An 18585-nucleotide genomic window follows, 5' to 3' on the forward strand; every position below is an offset into this window, starting at 1 on the left:
CACGGTCTTGTACTTCCCCCTCGCAATCTTTTTTCTCTTGCCGTGTAATATCCACGGAGACAGCGGATTAACAATCAAAATGTTTCTTGAAGGTAAAGCTCGGGTTCTCCGATGTTACGGTTGGTTTCGTACGCTCGTATAGCCTAACAAGCGAAATGAAAACGTTTAACGGTGGTACCGTAAAAGGAGAAAAAAATCTCGTGTTGTTCCGTACAGGCGGGAAAGGGTAGAAAAGGACGAAGAGAAAGGGGAGTGAGATAAGGTGGCAGAAAGAGGCTGAGGGGTCGTATAAATTTTAATAAGCCTCATTCGCCGACCCTTTGAGCCCGGCGAAATGAACAAATTAAAAGTTTCTCTCGTTTTAGTGGTCTCGCGGTTGACATTTCGGCTCGCGCGACGATCTCGCGAAATTACGCAACTTTCGTCGTTCCGAAAAACGCGCAGCCGGCCGGAGCAACCCCAAGCAGAATAATATTAGCCGGGAGCATCGTGAATTACGTATGTACGCGCCTGCGTACGCCTATCCGAGATTCATCGTACGTCGATTCTTAGCGCCACCCAAGGGATTCCTCTCGACACCGCGACAATAAGATTTGTCCCCTTTCTTTGATTTCCATTAACGGACGAAATGGGATGTTTTGTAAGTTCACGGATATTTCAGCCGAAGAAGTACCGCGAAGAACCCCGAGACACGTGTAACGTTCCCTCGTTAACCCCTTGGTGTACCACGAATACGAGCAACATGCGTCCTTCCCTTCTTATCCCCGACGCGAATCGTCGAGGCGAGTCGAGGTAGCGAGTAAGATTTCAATTAAAACAACCCCCCGGCACGACGGGGGATTAGCGATACCAATCCGTTCCGTGGCGAGCGGCGAAGCCCCGGTTATGACACGGCATAAATATCAATGTAAATTACCTCCGCGCGCTAGATGCCAGCAGCGAAGGAGACCGAGAAAACGTTCGCCTCTGCCTACGCGCCCCGACCTTTATGAATGCAATCATCGCGCGATTTTGCATTTATGAGGTTTAAATTGCTACCACCTACCGTCTTATTGGTATCACCTCGCGTCGGGCAGACTTTGTGCCTCGCGTTCCACCCTTCGGAGTACGAGAATCGGTTCTTTCGACGAGAATGATGGAAAGGGCGGTCCATCTCGTTACGAAGAACGTAGACGATGGAACGCTCGACCATAGAAGCTCCATAGACGTGAACACGTTCGAGATCGGCCGTCCCTGATCTCCATGGCAGCGTGAAACGAGAATTTCGCGGAACAGACGTGAAACTCGTAGGAACGCGAGTTCGAGCTCCGAGGGAAAATCGTCCTACGAAATCATAATTAACGGAATTATGTTGGGAGTAACTCGATACCTTTCCGAGTAGGCGGGTAGAAAGGGTGACGCAGAACGAGTACGGCGGTGAAGAGAAAGGGGAGACGATGGGGCTTTCGAGGGGGCTTACGTCTAACGTAAGACCGAAGGGTTGTGAGAAACGTATCCCCAACTCAGAGCTACGTACATATACGCAGCCTCGTCCATCTTTAATGAACGTAACATTACACGATATGCGCGAACGCGCGCTTCTTTGCTATCTCGAAAAGGATCGCTCGGACGTTGCACCAATTGCGCTAGTGGCTGCGCTTTCGTGTCGAAAAACTTGTCGTGGGATCGATCGAAACGACTAAAATGAAAAAGAGAGGGAAAGAATAGCGTCCAGAGGTTAGTCGGTGTTAAAACGGTCCATCGCCCACGGAAAATGAGGCTCTTCCTTGCGTGAAACGCGACGAAACAGTCGAGAAACTTGGAACCCCGATCCGATGATCTTTGACCGAAGTAACGGAAGCGCAAAGATAATTGACACTTTTCCTCCACAGGTCTGGTCTCGGGAGCTCCGGACGAATCCGAAAAGCCGAGAGAAAAAGGGGAGATCCGTTTCAATGTCGGATTCGGATCGCTGACTAAAGACGGTGCGAGAGATTTCTCCGATGCCGCGGAAGCAGATCGGCCGAGTGGTCGCGCGCGAGAGAAAAAAGCAGCGGGAGCAGGAGAAGAAAGGAACGAAAAGGCGAAAGAAGAGAAGCAAGAGGGCGTTAACTGAACTTTAATGGAGATCGTAGATAAATCGTTCCGACGGACGTTGAAAGAACTCTTTGACGGATTACGCCCAAATCGTATCTATCCGCTCCTTACGTCTCTTTACAGCGGCGTCTACCTGAAGCATAGCCTGAAATATCTCTGGCTACTGTTACAAAGTACTTGTATGTCCGGAGCGAACGACGAGGAGGATTTTTTCACTGCCATGACACTGAGTCGGAGCTGTGACTTTCGTGGAATTAGCAGGCGAACCGAGGGACGCGAATAAAACGAAGACAGAACGGGGAAAAGCAGGAAATGAAGCGAGATAAAGGGAAAAAGAGAGCAGGAAGGCGTTCAACAAGTCGAATAAAAAAGCTCATAAATAAAGAGGAGGAATTCTCTCGCCCTGCTCTCGAACCACCCTTTGGCCTTCACCCTCTACGCCGTTCCACCGTCTCTCGCACCCTCTGCGTTTCTGCGAATGTCCCCGCGGACACCTGTTGCTGCGTTGCGCCCTCTGCAACCACGTCAAAGAGAGAAACAGAGAAACGAATGGGGACAAAAGAACGGAGAGGAAATTGGAGGCATTCGCTCGATTGCTTTCGCCGACGATAGTCGCGCGCCCAACTAGCGTCGTCCGAATTCGTCGGACGGTTTACTCCCGTTTGATTTCAGCCAGCGACGAGCAGAGAGGTCTGGGAGACATATTTTCCATGACCTCAAAACCTAAAAGTTGTCGCGAAACTATCTTAGGCAAACGAGGGGAATATTAAAACGGGTATGAAAACGGAACGTGTCATCCTATCCCGTGGTCTCCAACTTGGAAGCGTAAATACCAACGGGAGATGCGGAGCAGAGGTTGCCACGCAGAGGCCGAACCACGAGTTTGCAGAGGCAGCTGCTGATTTGTGATAAATGGAATCCAGAGAACGCGACCAGAGTGGGGATATTACGCTCTGGGGCTACCCGCTAATTACAGGGTGGCCTCGAATAAATTACAACCCGACGAAAACGCCAGCTCGTTGGCGTAACGTCGCATTATAACGTAACGACGTCCTTACTAGGCCGAGGAACGTGTCGATCCGGGGAGCGAACCGGGCTACGTTCGATCACGCGTTCCCCACGTATTTCGAACCTATCGTTCCAATTGTCGACGCGATGAAACGCGGCAAACGTTTCGAGTATTTCACGCCTGTCTCTCCTATGTAGCCTCTAATTCGAGCGCGTTAAATAATCGGCGGACCCGATTCGACTCGACCAGTTTCATGTGCGAGCGTATTCTGGAATTCGAAACGTGTTACGTAACGCGGAAGAAATCGGGAAACTAGGAAACGAAACGAGCGTCGCTCCACGGTGCTTAACTCGCTTTAAATTCCATCTCTTTTAAGCGAGCGAAGCGTTTCTCGGGTTCGAGTAATGAGAATTCGCGATGGAAAGCGACGTCGACTTAGTACGTTCGCCGTTTCACCGTGAAACGGATATCGTTTCGTCGGCCTGCGACCCGGCTCGATTACAACTTTTTATTGCATTTCCATTTCGTTTCCCGAAGCGAACAAAGAAAAGAACGGCATGCGGACTCTCGCGAGAAAGCTCAAGAGCCTGAAAATTGTGAGCACCGTGATTATTAGGATCGGAAGAGAGACGGGACGAGGTATGGCGGGGTGACGCGCAAAAGGGGGTTCGTATCGTTTTCGCGACGAGCTCTCCTCGGGAAACAGGGAAACAAGGGGAGAAGGGCAACGACACTCGACGCGTCTCTTTTAGTCGTGCAAACGTGTCTGAAATAATTCGGGGATGCGTAAAATCCAGGCTGGCTCTATTTGCCGCGATAATCGGGGCGTAAGCGATTTCGCAGGGCGAGAGACCTTAGGGGTGGAGAGCGTGGAGAAGAAGAGCGGGGAGAGAATGAGAGACGCTCATGGGACATTTAGGGTGCATTTTGTCCACCATTTGCCGGTGGCGGTAACGTTTGTTGCGAAGCAAAGAATCTACCACCCGTCGCGCGATCGACGGGGGCGAGAAATTGGGCACCTCTCGTTCAAGAGGGATGCGAAACGGCACCCGCGGCGCGATTATGCGACGCGATCTTTCAGGTACGCTGGAGCGTGGTATGAGCCGTAAAAAAAAAGAGAAGTTCCGTGTGCCGAGGACGCAAGAGCGGAACAACTATCGGATTAAAGCGGGCGTACGCGAGCCGCTTCGGGAATATCGAACACAGGCGTCCGTACGGAAAGACGATGGAAAATTGGTCGACGCGTAAGCCGGTAGACGAGCTGGCGATATAGACAACGACCGGTAAAAGGCGAGGCAGAAATAGAGAGAGAGAGAGAGAGAGAGAGAGAGAGAGAGAGAGAGAGAAAGAGGAGGAGGAAGTGGAGAAGGCAGAGGACGCTCATACATAATGTATGCGAAGCGTAGTGTATCCGTGACACGCGGTTCCGGCCTTCTCCGCGGACGCATCCTTCTACGACACGGTGACAAACAGGTTTCCAGCATGCGATTCGTTACGCATGACTCCTTGCGCGTTTCGTCTTGCGGCTTGAGCGGAAAATCTTGGACCGTGCCGTGCTCGGCCTAACCGAGACAAAGTGTACGGGAGCGGGACAGCGTAATCGCTAATTACCGAGTGACGATTATCTCGCGGCCTGAAAAACACGCGGAACGAATTGTACGTGTACGAAGGCGCGAGGAAAACAGAGAAGTAACAGGATCGGAGTCTCGATCGGGAGCACACCATGCGTAACGGTCCTCAGCGACACTATTCTGCCGTGAGATCCGAACACGGCGTCCATTGTTTAATTTGTTTGCCGTTCCTCCTCTGTTTTACGATCGTTCCAGTTTGTTCTCGTGCCATGACAATCAAAGCAATCGAGATAGATATCGAGGAAAAACGGCGCCTTACCGATTCCAACATCGATCGCACCGGGGAAATACAAGACAGGTTAACGCGAGGGAAAAGGTCGTTCTGTACTTATTTGCCGAATTACGGTGAGTCGAGGAGGAACGCGGACAAAACGCGAGTCACCATGACCTGGTTTAATTAAATAGTCGACGAAGCAATAGGCAATCTCCACTGATTGCCGACTATTTTAGCTGAAATGGCTAGGTATACCCACGCCGGAGTGACGTGTCCGTTAATTATGTGGCGCTTCAATTTCCTTCAACATTTCATTCGGCTCGTTACAAATCAGGAAATAAAAAGCCTAACAACGTGCAATCATAGTTCTGACGAGCGATCAACGATTACCCGGCATGCAAATTGCAAAAAAGTTCCAAGTATAAGAAAGAGGCTCGATTTTTCGGTAGACGGGAACAGACTCGAGCGTGTAACCGCGTACGCGTTAACGCGATGTTAACGTATTCCCGGCTGGCGTTCTCGTATATTAATGAGCGCACGAGGCAACACGAAGCGAGACGCGCTACTACGTTCCCCTTTAGCCAAGGAAGCTAATTAAGAACACCGCGAGATTTCTCTGTTCGACCATCCAGCTGATAGCGCGTGATTTTTCTCGTCCGGTATCGTCCCCACTCGTCCCATTCGATCCCTTTCGACGCTGCCTTCATGTGTCGCATTTTTCTGACGCGCACGTGCCAGACTGTACTCCTGATCTTTCGCAACGTTCCTGATCTTCTCGACGTTACGAAAGGAATTTTCGAAAAGACACGACCGACCCTAGCTGCCAACGTAATAAATAGCCTAGAAAATTTCTGATGTACGAATATCAACGTTTTACCAAGTTCTCTGTGCTATCGAAGAAAGGAACTAGACAAAGAACAAAAGGTAAAAAGAAAGAAAGAAAAAAGGAGCAAGTGGTAATTGTAGGAATCGCACTATTCAGAGAGGTGGAGGTAAGAGGAGAGGCAAAGCGAAGCAAGAAGGTAGAGCGCGAAAAATAGGAGTAGATGTTAGATAGATCCGACTTGCTCGACATGGAGCCAACAACCCGAGGAATCGTAGTCGCGTAGTTATCTGGTGTCTGCCGCCTGCTACTGTTACTACCGCACTGATGGTTAGTATCATTAAAACGTAATCACTGCCGTTCGCTAACCCCGGCAATGCTAATTTCCTCGTTAATTAATGCCGAGTCTCATTGTGCTCGCGTATACCTGCAAAAGCGATTATTCGCCGACTACCGCCAACGTGTTAGACGCTAACGCGCTTCGATCCTCCATCTGGCTTCCTGTTTTCCTTTCCGTCACGGGAGGAACCATCCTCTACCGAGTGCGAGAGAGGATCAAAGGGAAAATAAAGAGTCGTAGAGGCCGTGAGAGAAGAAACGAAAAGAAGTACGCGGTCTCTCCCTCCCTCCCTCTCTCTCTCTCTCTCTCTCTCTCTCTCTCTCTCTCTCTCTCTCGAGTGCCGATAAATTCTTCTCTTTTGATCCGTGCTCGCGACCACGTAATTGCGACGCGTTACAATGATCAAACGCATTGTCCATGGATAGAAGGGGACCGGTGCGTTTCTTCTCGTCTGGTCCTCGGTTCGATTCTCCGACTCGAGTGCCCTCGAACCTGCACTCGAGAAGAGTGCTCGGTGTGCACAGCGCGGACGCGCTCGATCTTCCTGTCCGAGCCGAGATACGCTTCATTATCGAGCGCTAAACGGCCGTTTCTCCGGACCCACAATACCTCCCTTTGGCAAAGACCTCTTTGGCGAAATTAGTTTTGTTCCCCGTTACGGCGACAATGAGGCCCGTCTTTGGTCATCGGCTGCTCGTCGAAGGAAAAACGCAGCCACGATTCCTCGCTCATTGTCGATCAAGAACGGAGGAACGCGCGGCGCAGAACGAAGCAGCCAGAAGAATCTGCTTTTCGTTGGGGAGATCCATGGGGAGAGGCAGATGTTTAAGATGGAACAGAAACAAAAAAGCTGTTGCTACGACGCAATATTGAATGGAAGAACGAAATCGGCAGAGGCCTATACGCGCCCATACGCCGTCGAAGAAGTCCAGCGTATCGAGGCGACGCGACCAACAGAGAATCGCACGGAATCGATTCTAGGAACGCAGAGATCCTCCCGTGATCGGGACCCTTCGATCGACGATGTCGATCAGCTGGCCCCGCCTATTGTATACTCGGCTGACGATGCAACTTCGACCCCAACGCCGACCAGTTTTTTAGCGAATTTAATATTTATACCGAATGACTGATGACCGTAATAGAGAAACGGGGTTGCATTGTTCGAAACGCTCGTGTCATTGATCGATACGATGCCGCTTTCCCGCTTTAGCCTTCCAGTGGGAAAACCCCGCCATACCTAAAACCGACCACGTTCGTTCGATGTCACGCGTTAAATATCGACCTTCTTCCCTTTCCACGTTCCTTTTTTTCTGTCCGATTGTGTTCAGAGATTCGAACGGAGCCACGATCGAGCAAACGTGGAAATCACCGCACGATGAATCGGCTACCTGCCGATTTCCTTTCTAAATCGCTCCCGCTGTTCCTCTGTTTCAACGAATCGTTTACCAGTCCCGCGTGAAATCTCGTTCGTTCCATCGAAACGCGTTGCACCGATATGGGCTGAACGAATAAAAAGAATGTTCTCATACCAAGGAGAAACCGAACTTCCATCCGAGACCAGCAAACCCGAGGAATCATTAACGAATCATTATCGTGCTCTTCTCGGAGAGCCTAAGCCCATGAAACAAAACCATTAATGATTTCTATTTGTATTCGTTTGTTGGTTCGTTTAACGCGAAGACGGAGGGTATACCAGGCCCCAGAGCCAAGTCCCCAGTGAGTTATGTGAGAAGTTCGCTTATTTTCGTTAAGTCGAACTCCCGCGGCGCGAACAAATCGTCCGTCGCTGCCGCCGAGAAACCGAGCTTTGTTTCTTCTTTCTCTTCTCTGCTTTCCGATTCCCCTCGCTCTCCGCTGTTTGTTTCAACCACCGACCATGGACGCGGCCTTTTCTCGGAGAATCATCGAAGCGCCAGGTTTTCCAATTCGATTCCCCGTTTCAATTTCGATTTAAAAGAAAAGAAGCACGACCGGGAAATTCGAGAAACTAGGAAACCATCGGTGCGTTCTCTGTTTTCTCAAGCAACTACGAGAGAATGGCTAGCCCGCCAGACTGACCTCCCTCCATGTCACTCCCTCCTTTGCCATCTATTCTTCGCTCGTTTCACATTAAGTTGCCGAAGCTACCGAGTTCCTCTCCGTTTGGGCGATGCGAACGCAATGAACGCGTATCTAGAACACGGTGTTATTTATCGGTTATGATCCGAGATACGAAACGGCTAAGCCAATATCGTTAGTGGCGCCTGGGATGTTGGTGCAAGTCAATCGGGCACTGGTCGGTACCCCGTCATGGCGAAAGTATGGCCGCGATTACGAGTAGTCCGGGAGAAGCTGTGGGTCCCCGTCACGCGACGCGCCGCTTCATCTGTCAAAACATCGTTTCCGATCGTCCTGCCTGATATTTATCGTAATTTCAAACACGTGGAAGAGCCACGCATCGAGGTTTGCCGGCGCCGTGAACGACGGAGACGCTCGACGGCGCACCGCCGCTGCTTGTCGCCAGACGTTTGCGTTTCGTGTTCCAATTTAAACGGGCGGAACGTCCGAGAAGAACGAAAGAGGGAACGTGTGCGCTCCGGGTCCCTGAACGAGTCACGGGAGCAGAAGGTATGCACGGCCGAGTGGAACGTACGAGAAGAGTTTCTATACCTGAATATACCCTCGGAGGCACTGACAGAAAGCGTCCCGCCCACAAAAGTAATCTCGACCCCGCGCTCCACGTTGAAGGTAAAAGAGAGACGGAGAAGGCGAGCGCCACACCTGATTCATCAGCGTGGAATAAATCGAAAGACGGACCAAAAACAAAACGAGCCACCGCGCCGCGCGTACATTTCGTTTCTTCTTCGCGTCTCACCCCCTTGCGTCTCTGTTCTCAATCCCTTCCATCCTCGGGTCTTTCCTCCGTGGAAAGGTTCATCGTTCGTTTCGTCCCTTCCGTCGTCCACACGGTGGTAATCCCGTGCACGATGTTCCGATGCATCCTGGGACCCGTTTCCACACGTTCTTCGTGTCCAATTCCTCGGTAGAAAACAAGTCAGCGCGTGTAGGTGTACGCAGCCGTCTCTCTGTCTCTCGTCTCGCCATATTCTCTCTCGCGCTCTCAGTCCTCGGACTCGGCCAGGTACGCCCCGACCCTCGCCGTATATAAATTACCTTTTTAATTTCCCGCCAAGACAAATGATTTAATTTATTCTATCAATTATTAGCGAGAAACGAATAGACGCGAGCCAAGGGAGGAGGGGACTTGTTTGGTTTTCATTTCGATTCGTCGATGTATTCGATCCTCTTGTTGTATCTCTTCCCCATCCCCAGATCTCCGTTTCTACTCCTCCTCTTATGCCCACAATTCTCCCATCTTTCATCGCTGGATCGCGACTTTCATCCCCGGTCCATCGATTCCCACTCCGATGACACAACGAAGCAACTAATTGAGAGATAGACGTCGATACATTGATCGAGAACGTGAAATATTCGAACACGACGACGACGGAAACGGAAACGAGGTGTAGGAACCGTAAATGGTTCTCTCTTGGCCGATAAAATTTGGAAGAAACGGCGCAAAATGAATGGGCAAAAGAGGAAAGAAGGTTGCCGGGACATATGTTTCTACTGGTAGACAGAGCTGAGACTCTTACTGAAACCGGTTCGACGTGTATCTGGTCCAGGCTAGGTCAGTTATTCAAAAACTGAAATATCGCCTCATTAACGGCAGCTCGTTTGCGAACTCCCTAAGGAAGCAAGAATACGCGTGCCCTCGTCGTCGTCTTAGCCCTTGACGTGGTTTCCGTCGTTTCGTTGCCGCCGCTTGTTTTCGTGTTCCGTTGTTCGGTTTCTCCTAGTATAGCCAACGATTAACCGAAACGAGGGTTTTTCGACGCGACAGTGGACGAAAACGCGAAAGAACGTCGAGAAACGAGAGAGCGAGTATCTCGAGGTGAAGGAAGGCGTCGTTCTCGTTCGGTCTGGTTACGAGCTTTTTTCCACGAGGTAGTTTCACAACGGACGACCGGAGAAGAATCGTCGGCGCGAATACGAATAAAGCCAAGGACGCCGATGAAACCGCTCGAGGACTGCTTTTTCCTTCTCGCGTAACATCGTAAGTATCGAAGGTTCGGTTTGCCGGCCGCGTCGAAAGGTAGAAATTTTCAGGAATTATCGTGGTAGAAAACGATCGACCGAGTAGGCACTGCCTTGCCCCTTTGTCCACAGCCTAGTGGAAATCGTTCGAGTAAACGGGGAACAGAGAATGGACCGAGACTCGGAGACTGTATAGAGAGCATACGAGTCGCGCGCCTCGGTATTTTACTTGATCGCTCTCTCCTGCGGATAGTTCACGGCGATTTAATGCACGATTACGAACAGGCGTTCGCGTTCGTTTCCAACGACTCGCATCGACCCGGTTATCTCGCGAAGATTTGGCCAAGTCGTCGCGAGAATCGGATAAGAAGAGTTCGTGCCTAGAGTCTCGTGGCCGGTTCCGCGCCAATTAATCATCGTCCCGCGCGGTTAAGAGGCCAATTAAGTTCCGCTTTTGCAAGTCTGATTGTCCGTACGTGCGATCCGTGGGCTTACATACGCGGTTCACCTAGCCCGTTCGTGCTTTATCTATCGCACTGCGCTCGAATTAAAATGTACTTTATGGCTCGTGTCAGACGATAGCGATCGCCGTAAGGATCTCTCTCGTTCCATCGCTCTCTTTCTTGTTCTCGCTTGTCCCCGAGTTGTTATATACTTGCGGTCGAAACAACGATATTCTTTACGTACCAAACGCCGTTCATCGATAATTCAAGGATCGCGGTACGCACCTACGTATACGCGTACATCACTGAGATTTCGCTCGAAACGTCGATCGAACGGAACGTTTATGGAGACGTATTCCAGGCTCGGAAACGGAGCACCGTGAAATCTTGAATTGGACGTGATATTTCGCGATGCGAAATTCGGCCGACCTCGAACGTAGATCAGCTGCAATTTCTTTCGGTTAAACGGAAGAGAGCTCGGGGACGCAGTAATGAGCGACGTTGATAAATAGCGGACCGCATCGAGAACGCGAACCCTTCGTAATTACACGTCTATGCCCACTGCCGATCACACCTCTCGTAACAGACGCCTGGCAATCGGTAAATAATCCAATAATTGCGATCATCGAACTTTTATTTTTTATTAAATGCGCTATTCTTTAACATGAGTGCTGAACGAATATTTTGTACAGGGATTTTGTCATTACAGCTCGATGTTATACTGTTTTACTGAAGTTTCGTATAGTCAGACGATTCTCTCAGACTCATTTTCCCTTCGGCTCGAGTAAGAAAAGAAGGACGTTGCCGTCGATACGAGACGTATCCCGTGCCGTTGCGAACCGGCACTAGATGTATCAACGTCGGCGCTTAATAACACCTCGTAGCTTCGTTCTTCGGGGGTCCGCAACCGTAACGACGACCGTGAACGCCGCCGGGTAATTTGGCACAATGATATAATTACACATCGCTGGCGATTATCTCGATTGCTCGTATCATAGAATAGCCGTGTCGGGATCTCCGTTCCGCGCGAGCTTCGTAACCTCTTGCGAAAAAGTAGATTGCTCGAAATTCGCGCGATTCGCAGTGATTCAACGTCGATCGATATCTTACGCGTTCGAATATCAAAATCGTGATCGATTCGTGCGACGAAAAACCGAGTAGACATAGATGGAACGAAGTTAGATTTGCGCGAAGAAAGCATCGAGAATAGAGAAGAAGAGGAGGCGGAACGAGAAACGGAGGCGTGCGTGCAACACGCGAGCTGACCGCACGCGTGTAAAGATGGTTCCTCCAGACGGTGTCTGACGAGCCGGCAAACGCCGACTTCGACTCTAACTACGACTCCGACTTCGAGTTCAACTTGCACTCGCAGACTGTGTGTCGACTCGAAACGAGGCTTCCCTTCAAAAGCTGTACGTATGTCGGGGCCTATCACGACGGGCGTCCATGTACGGAAGATCGGGCCGACGTCGAGTACAGGGATCGTTACTCGTGGGAGTCCGTGAGAGGGCTAGCGTTGATTGACGCGCGACGTTACGCCAAACTCGACGGCACGCGAGCCAAGCAAACGGCCTCGATTGGTAGCGATTTCGCCTCGGTAACTGGCAAACAAACCCGTCGACTACGAGTGGAGATAGAGACCCGAAGGGGCAGGGACCGATCCGCACGGACATGATCCTTCCATCCGCGAGTCGCGAATCCCAGCGTGCGGTACGTACTACGCGAAACCGTGCCGATTATAGGGCCGACTATCCTCTGCCTGCTACCAGATTACTAGATTACAGTTGTCCGTCGAGATGTTACCGGCTCAAACGTTGCTCCGAATGAGTAGCTTCGAGCTAGACGGCCGAGAAACCGCCGTGCGCTATGGAAATTCCGATTGCTTCTCGACAATTTCTCGACCCTTCGATTCCAGTCTCGAAGGCATCTCTGCTCGTATACGCGGATTTACTCCTGTTTTTCGATTGGAAATGGAATTTCTGTCTCACGATGAACGAGGATCCTGGTTCGTTGGCTGATCGGATATCGGTCGCAGTATCGCGCGAATCCCTCACGTCGCATTCTCTCTATACGAGAATATATTTCATGGTCGACGATAACAGGGAATTCTTGTATGGTTCGTTGTAACAGTAGCTTAAAATACCGAACGAACGTCTAGGGAGGTCTCGTGCGTCGTTTAATTACCGTGTGTAACAAGTTCGAGTGGCCTGCCGTGCGCACGAAACCCCTCTCGAGAAAGGGGTGCGATATGCTCGCTGACGTCGTCCACGAATCACTCGAAATTACCGAGTACCGTTGCGACTCACACCCATTCCCTCTTTCTATACCACCCCTTGGCAGCCTTCCTCCTGTCTCGGCCAGCAACGCCACCCCTCGCTCCGCCTTATCCAACCGGCCACCTTTTCTACTCGTACGCAGCACCGTTTCAATCCGCCAGATAATCGGTGCAATTACAAAACCGACCAAAGGGGAGGTATCCCCCGTACAAATGTACGCAGTAGCGGTCGCAGGCCACGTTGTTGCCTGGATTATTTTCTCTCTGCTCTGAAGAGTCGTAGCGTACGAAGGTAGAAGGTTTCAAGCTAGATAAATCTTGGCACTAAAGAAGCAGAGGGTCGAGTGTTAAGTACGACAAAAATGTCGAGAGGAACGTCGCGACAGTAGGAGGTTGTCTTTTAGGAAAGGGTCGACTAGAAGGGTAGGCCTCGTTGATACGACGAGGGTGGAGGACCAGGGGAAACAGCGAGATACCCAAGGGTCTGCCTGTAGTCAGCTGTTTTAATGTGGGTCACCAGTTCCTACAAAACGATCGATTTCCGTCTAACTGCGAATTCTACGTTCTTCGTCTCTTCTTCCATTCGCCGAAACCTCGAGACATTACCGACAAGCTGCCGCAACGTTCCAGGCCAGCTGGTTCGACGAACGTCGTCCTTTGCGATCGAGGCGTCCGCAGGATCGCACCCTCGATCGATCACCCAAACGTTCGTCCACTTTTCGTCGAGCTACCACCGATACAATCTACGTAATCGCGATAACATCGGGAAACGTTGATAGAAGCCGGCGATCTGGCGCTAAATATTCCATCGGCCCGTGTTGCGCTATGATTTATGCTGGCGCAAACAATGTGGAAAAGTAACGGGTTGCGCGAAACAGATGGTCGGTGTCGATGTTGCGATTTGGACGATACTCGAAACCCCTTTATGTCCCGATTGGAAAGAAGATGGTGGAGCGAAAAGTCGCGGGGCCAAAGGTTTGCCTAGTTTCACGGAGAAAAAGACGCCTCGTGGTTGTTTACTCGAACTGAACAACCCTACTGTGCACACACTGCTGCAAGATATAAGCTCGGCTACGCGCACATGGCAAATACATATTTATGTAGGAGGCGTAACTCGCATCGCTCTAAGAACACCAAGTTCCAACAAACTCACTGACCCGATAAAAAAGTCGAGAGTAGAACAGGAGTTATACCTTCCATTTATGGAATTCTCGTGTCCACGGTTTAAAGCGAGCGATTTAATCCAACGGAAGGGAAACGAAATGGCTCTTTCAGTCGTTTTATGCAATTAATTTGCTACGTCTTTCCGGCATCCGTGTAATTATAAACATCGCTTTTACAAACGTATAGACGCATAATCGTGTCGCTCCTGAAATTCCTCTATATTTACCACTAGAGTCCATTAAAGACAATTTAATTCTCAGCGTATTACCAATCATCGAACTTGCTGCTATCGCTTCGATTTGACACCAGCCGATACGCGATCCCTCGTTCGCTTCCTTCGAACTAGTTCCACTGATTCTTTCCCTCTCGCTCTCCCGCCATTCATATTTCTTTTCCCTTCCTATTAAACCTATTTTTAATTAACCTATTTTAAGTTAAATGAAACATTTCTTTCGTTACTTGCCTTCGTAACAGCAATTAATACCGCGTCACGCCCATTTACCATCTCTTTGATTTCTCTTCTATGGTCGCTATTTTATTGTATGTATAAACGACTCCGTTCTATATATAGTGCAACAAAGTCGATACGTAATAATATTTCACATGACGCGTATATTGCATTTAAATGCGACGAAAGAATTCGTATTGTTTCGCTTGAAGCGATGTTACGCGCGCATTTGTAACGAGCGGAATTTCCAGATCGTACGCGCATATTTCAGATAAGGAATCGTTCAGCGTCATCAATGGCGTTCCAAAAAGCAAGTCGGCCGAGATCCTGTGATCTTACAACTGGATGGATAAAAGTGTAGGAACCGATAAATGGAAATATCGTGGATAATCGGTGGCACGAACAGAAGAAAGACAAGGAGTCAGGGAACGGGAGCCTGGCGCCGTTACGATACAATGCCGACCCCGAGATGACTTGCATCCATATCGAGCTGCACGAGGAGAGGAATCGGCGATCCTAGCCACAGGCGCTTTCGTTCGACTTCCTCCTTACTTTTCCCTTCCCTCCCCTCTTGCCTGTCTTCTATGAATTCACGTAGTTCGCGAGCAACGATTTCATCGTCTACCGCGTTTATTATTAGATTCCGTACTCGGCGCTACCGAGTTCGCGGCTTGCGAGAATTTTTCCACGAGAAGAGGCGAAATCGAATACTTTTCTCGGAGGATCGCTTTCTCAAGAAAAAATTAAGTAATTATTGAAAGATCTAGCAGCTCTCGTAACAAGTGCAAACCAAGGGAGAAAACGAAAAAGGCAGAGAGAAAGAGAGAGAGAGAGAGACAGAGACAGAAGAAGAAAAGTTGGATTAAAAGCAAGGGAAATTGTCGGGAAGACGGAAGAAGAAGACGATAATGAGGAATGGTAGAAAAATAAAGGAAGACGCAGAAGGTTCGGTTAATCCTTCTTGTTTGTCTTTACGTTAATTATCTAGAATTAAGAACGCCGCTTGTCGCGGCGCACCGGCCTGCGGATTACCGGCTCGATTATTACTTATTGCAGATTATTAATTACCGAGAATTACCGTCTCGGTGCTCGGCTGGGGTTCGACTTCGTGGAGGGTAGTGAGAGCGTTCGAAGGAAAGCTCGGTATGAGATTTGTAGTAAAGGCATCGGATCGATTTCTTTTCGAAGGAATGACGCGTTTTCGGTCCGTCGTGAACCGGTGGAGGAGGAGAATCGCGCGTCTTCGTTAACGGGAAACGCGAACGCGTGCACGAAATTCTGGTCGACAACAATGGAGTGATGTATGTGATAAAAACGTGCTGTAACCGGGTGCAGGATGCAACGTGAAAACAGAAAAACATCGGTAGAGAACGCTGATAGACGAAAGCCGTGATGAGCCCGGCCACGTCGTTGCAACAAAATGTACGCGTATCTGTGTCAAAAGCGGCCCCCGGACAATAATAGAAGCCCTTAAAAACGTAAAGCTGCCTAGCGGGCTGGTTGGGCGCGCGTGGGTTATGAAACCAAAAAAGAAAAAAGGAGAAAAAACGCGCAGCGGCCGACCCAGCTGCCGTATTCGATACAATCGCCGAGCGGATAAGTTCTCTGCGGAAGATAAATGGAAGCATCGGGGTTCGATCGTCGCGAACAACCACGAGAACTTGGTACTCGAGCCAGGGAATAATTGCTCGCTGGGAAAACACGATTTCACGAACGATCTTTTCTCTGCTTCTGCTTGTTGTTCGCCTATCGTTAGTACTGCCGTCTCTACCTCCTTTCCTTTCTGCTTCGATTTGGAAATCGTACTACTTTCCATACGAGGCGTTCCGCGAACGTAGCTCACGCGTGTACGCGCACTTAACTCGAAAGCGCGTACTCGTTTAATCGCGCAGCTAGACTCGAGACGCGATTGTGCATAAGCACACGGCAACAACGAAAGAGGAGTTGGGAGGAACGAGCCAAGGAAATAAATATTAATAACGATGCTTCCTCTCCCCGTGACCCTCCCCCTGTCCTCTCTTTCTCCTTCGCGCGCATATTCTTTCGATCTCTCCTCCTCTCAACCTCCCACTCGCGCATTTCTTCCCCCGGTGCAACCAGACTCTCGTTCCTTTCCCTCCCAACCCCCGCCCGCCCTCCTGCCATGCCGCCTTCCGTCTTTCTTTTTCTCTCTCCGTTAGTCTCCGAGTGCGCGTCTGTGCATTGTTAGGGCCATTACGGGAGCCAATTAATCTATGCACAATTTTATAATTAAACGGCTAATAGCGCATAGAATTATAGTCCAGGGCCGCGCGCACTCCCACGTATCCTGCTGCGTTCGTGGGTTACGTATACGCGCCGAGAAAGACATTTAAGGGAAGGAAGAAGGAAAGGAAGAAGATAGAAATGAGGAAATCTCGTTCGTGCGCGCGGTTTCTTATCGCGATCTACCGCTTATTCGTTCACTCGCTCGCGCGTTTCTTCATTCTCCTTTCGTCTTTTGGCATCTTTCGATGAAACGCTATCGGGCCACGCGGACGTTTCGCGGCGATCCACACCGCTCAGTCAGAATCCAGCAAATTGACGAGGATAATTGCCTCATCTCGTTAGCGAGCGTATATGGCATCAATTAGGCATATTCGAGAAGAAAAGAGTAGCGAGTTAGCCTCGACGCACGGAATTGAGGACACAGCGCGGCGACGATTCTCGCGTAGGTGATAGTCAAACCATACTTTCGATCCTTGATCCAAGGGACGATGAGCGCGGATTGGGTCTAGGGGAGGACGTGGTGGTTGGACACGAGGAAGCGAGCGTTGCAGCGCAGCCGGTGCCACGCTATAAACCGCAAGAAAAATCCCCCTGAATTATCGGTGCGGTTCTCGGTGCATGCTGTTGCATCGATGGCGATAGAAGCGCGCTGGCCACGGTCGGACGACCGTGTAACTGTGTGCGCGGACCAACGGTCCATGGATGGAACATCGGTGTGTAGTCGTTGCCGCTGTTACCACTGCCGTGCATTATCAGAATGTAACGACGTCAGCGGTACACGCGACGAGGCCGGACCGCACACACGAGAACCATACCGCGGTCTCTTAATCATCCGATTTTTCCTGGCGATACTCCCTCGCCGCTTCTCCGCCCCTTTCACCCCCGCTCGATCCTGCCCCTCTCATTTTTCCAATCGATTTTTGGCCAGCACACTCTCGTATTCACCGAGATAACGAACCGCGTTAATCCCGCGTTGTTCCATACATCGTAGATCAATTACACGCGATACCTTCGCCATTCCATTTGAAGCACGAGGAGCAGGTTAAATGTTCTCCGACAGAACAATCTACGAAACGTTTAGTCGATATTTCGACTAGATCGCTGGTCCCTAGAGAGAAGAAGGAACGCGTGAAGAAGAGCCCGCGCACGAGCCGACGGCTCGGCCAACTCTGTTCTGTGACTACGACTCGGATTATTTGGATCCCTATTCCTATAGCTTTCTCTTTCCTCCCGTTTTCTCTTTCTCTCCCTGTTCTCTTTTCCGTCTCTGTTCCCTCCGTTCGCTATCCCTCGGCCCTCTTTCTCCTTCGCCCTCTCTGTGTCGCGCTGAATCCGTTTCCGTTGCGACTGCCACTGCGCGCTGCTCGCCGCGATACTATTGTCCACCGACGTCACTGCCTTGCCACCGAGTCCACTCTACTTACGCTTTGCCCTTTCGGTGATTCTCGATTACGGAGCACAATGATTTGGCGAGATGAAGAAGCAACGGCAGACCGAGTTAAAGGAGGAAATGATTGGAACATAAGACGTGTATGAAGACTCTAAAGTCTGGGACAATATTTCCCCGATAACACCGGATCCCCTCGTTCCGTTTACCATTCCGTTTCGTCTGCCGTCTGACTCGTGGGTGGGGTAAGCTTGTACTACAGCCACTTCTCTCTGTCTCGTCGGTGGGGACGATTCATTCAGAGAAACTGCCGTGAAAGGGACACCTGTTGGCACGGAGGCCCGTTGACAATTCCAGATACAAGGGCACGTGCCTTTACCACAGCCTCCTTTTCCGTAGATAGGACTAGTGATGGAGAGTAAATCGAAACGAAATGTCAGAGTCGATCGTA

The 18585-nt window shown here is 50.3% G+C and overlaps 2 protein-coding genes across 6 annotated transcripts in view; one reads left to right on the forward strand and one right to left on the reverse strand.

Moving 5' to 3' along the window:
- Positions 1-18585, forward strand: part of Alc (5'-AMP-activated protein kinase subunit beta-1) — a 264921-nt gene that overhangs the window by 234429 nt on the left and 11907 nt on the right. The window lies entirely within an intron of this gene.
- The window catches only part of Dac (dachshund family transcription factor), a 149215-nt gene that overhangs the window by 127772 nt on the left and 2858 nt on the right, over positions 1-18585 (reverse strand). The window lies entirely within an intron of this gene.

The sequence above is a fragment of the Bombus fervidus genome, chromosome 8, assembly GCF_041682495.2.
Source record: "Bombus fervidus isolate BK054 chromosome 8, iyBomFerv1, whole genome shotgun sequence".
Lineage (NCBI taxonomy): Eukaryota > Metazoa > Arthropoda > Insecta > Hymenoptera > Apidae > Bombus > Bombus fervidus.